Genomic DNA, 3,024 nt, shown 5'->3' with positions numbered 1-3,024 from the left:
TCTGGGAACTGTGCGGTCTCCCTGGATCTGCACATCTGCAATCTCCGGGAAATGGGGAACTCAGGCGAAGAGTGGAAAGGAACAAATCTGCATTTATAAACACATCATGTGCCAGCCCCCGCGTGGAGAGAAGGCTGGAAGGAACACTGACAGTGTAAACACGAGCCAGTCACAGAGCACCAAAGGCAGGGGAGCACGTGAAGGTGTCTCTGCTTGTTTTGATGCTCTGCTGCCACAGCAGGAGCAAGTTTGACTCCAGGAGCTGCTTCAAGCAGCCAGGTGAACATAATGTATTAGAAATGCTGTTTAACCCTTCCAAACCAGAATGCAGCATCCGTGAAGGGAAGGAAATACCCAGTGTCTGGGTCGTTTCTGATGCTCCCTGTTGCTATCACGCCTGCCTAGAGAACACCGTGGGTGTTGCAGCCTCCTCTCTCGTGATACTGTGCAGGAATCCACCACTGGTTTGAGGTTAAGTGATGGATCTTCAGAAAGACCAGAGAAGAGGTTTGAGTCCGGATCACAGGACAGGCTGGCTGGATATCTGCCCCAGCTCCGCCCGCTCTCTGTACATGGCTGTGTCCAAGTCTCTTCACCTCTCCGGGCCCACGATCCTACGGGAGGGCAGTAATCTCTCCTCCTACTTGGTCAGGTCCTGTGCTTTCAGATGGGGACTATGCACAGTGGGGGTGCTTCCGACCTGCTATTGCGCAATGGAACCCCAGCACAAGGCGAACGAGGCATCTCTCGATGCCAGGACACAACGGCTTTTCAAGCCATCACAGCTAGACTGTGCTAGTTGCTATTGTAACAGGAGAGAAGTTTGCAAGAGGTGTCAAAGCACTGTGGTCAAAACGAGAAGGGCCTCCGTCCTTCTCCGCTGGCTCCGTTGCAAAGCCTCTGTGTTCATCCCAGAATAGCAAAGTGCAAACCTCGGTGCTTCTCTTCCAAACCAATCTGCATTTTTAGAAACTAATTTGCAAAGCCTCGGACCTGTGGCTACAGGCAAAGCCTGGCTGGCTGAGCAGCGCTCCTCAATCACGGCAGCTCCAGGACAGCAGCTGTTCTCAAAATGATGCTGTAAGCTTTGACTTGGCGCTGAATTTTTGCCTGGGAGAAGAAAGTCCTGCCAGAAGACTCTTGGGATCCTGCAAGTCAAGAGGGGAGGGTGGGGGTGGGATCTGGGTAACCACAGGTCTCCGGGAGGAGCCCCTGACGCGTGGCAGAGCCTGAGACCCTGTTTTCCAGCACACCTTATCCCCTGTCCTCTTGCACAACGTCCACTGGAACCACTGTGAACCATTCAGCTGAAGGGTTATTAAACCCTGCTGAGATATTCTCCTCGTGTCCCATATCCATAAGCCACACAGACAGCAGGACTTCAGCAGTCGGAGGAGTTAGTGCAGGTACATTTGCCACATTTCTAAGCAAAGCTAAACACTGGCTCTCCGAGACCAACCCACCCCTCCAGCTCTTCTCCGCTGTGTGAGCAAGGGAGTTTCTGACACAGCGCAGCCAGCAAGAAGCCAAATCGGCCTGTCCATGGCAGGCAGCGCTCGGCAAACGGACAGGACCCATCGCCATGATTCCAGAGCACAGGATCAAACCGTGACCGATGTAACAAACGGACAAAACGACGGCCAGAAATACTGCACAGACCTCCTGGGTGTCTCCACACCAGCTTCCCAAAATCAAGGCCTCCGCCCCTTGCCGAGGTGGTGAGGAGAGCTCTGATTGTCCACAGCCCAAACTGAAGTGACGGGGGGCAACAAACAACACTGGAAATTAGAAAAGGACCCGGTTCTGGGTTCCCTGACAATATTGTCATATTTTTAAACAATCTACTGGCTTGAGAAGTTTGCTCAATGCCTCTCTGGCCACACGAGGCCACGCAGCAGCGAGGCATGCGCGTGGGACAGAGGGACGGACACGCATGGGGTGGGAAACCCTCAGCCCCTGGACTCTGTGTCGAATGCAGAAGTCCAGACGTGCTCCACTCATAAATCGCTTAACGCCTCCCGGAATATTTTGTAACGTGCATCACTTTCACTGTCAGCTGGTTTATAGCCACAGTTTCAGCTCGTACAGAAATTGAAATACTTTGATTTTTTTTAACATAAAAACAGTTGTGTTTTCTCTAAGCCCATCACCCAATGTAAGATCTCAGCAACCCACTGCCCAGCGCCGGGGCAGGAAAAGCAAAGCAAAGGGAAAACCTCCCACAGACCGTGTACACGTCAGGACAACCTCTGCCCTCGCAGCACCTATGGAAAGGCAAGTGCCTCTGCCTGCCTGGGGCCGAGGCTTTGGTTTCATCATTTCAATACCGTGAAGAAATAAGCACCAACATAAAGCAATTCACAAAGCAGCAGCAACGCGGCAAAGCAATTGGAGACTTCCACAGCGAGAAGGACCTAAACCCAAGAGGTCTTTGCGCACATGCTTCTCAGCCTTATCCTCACCACAGCCTCCGTGATGCACCGACGAACAGGGAAACAAACCTGAGAGAAGCCTCTTCCTTCAAATTTTCCTTCTTTTAAGCACAGTGATTTTTTTTTTTCAGGCCACCCTCCCACAGTCCCATGGCCCAGAGACCCCCTTTCACCCTCTGTCCGTCCATCCCCAGCGGCCGGGGTTATCGGTGGCAGGGCAGATCGGCGGAGATGTGTGTAATTGCCCTGTCAGGCAGCTGAAAGGCGCTGGCCTTTAGCTGATGCCACTTCAAAATGAAATTCTTTCTTTGGCATGGCTATGTCTGATATGCAGAGGCATCAAAGGGGAGGCAGCAGGTCGCCGATGCCCCAGGCCACACATTTCCCTTCTAAAGGCAGGAATGAGAGTGTCAGCTCCAGGCGAGCGGGGCCAGGAGACACGGCAGCAATAACTCGTCCCCCTACACCTCCACCGTGGGGTGATCCCCGCCGCCTGCAGGTTCTGCGCATCCCCAGGGGCACCCAGGCAGAGCCCTGCCACGTCAGGGATGGCCCCTGTAGCAAGCGCCCATCGCTGCCTCGCGGGGTGCTG

The sequence above is a fragment of the Buceros rhinoceros genome, unplaced genomic scaffold, assembly GCF_000710305.1.
Source record: "Buceros rhinoceros silvestris isolate BGI_N320 unplaced genomic scaffold, ASM71030v1 scaffold3364, whole genome shotgun sequence".
NCBI lineage: Eukaryota > Metazoa > Chordata > Aves > Bucerotiformes > Bucerotidae > Buceros > Buceros rhinoceros.
This window is presented reverse-complemented; position numbering follows the sequence as displayed.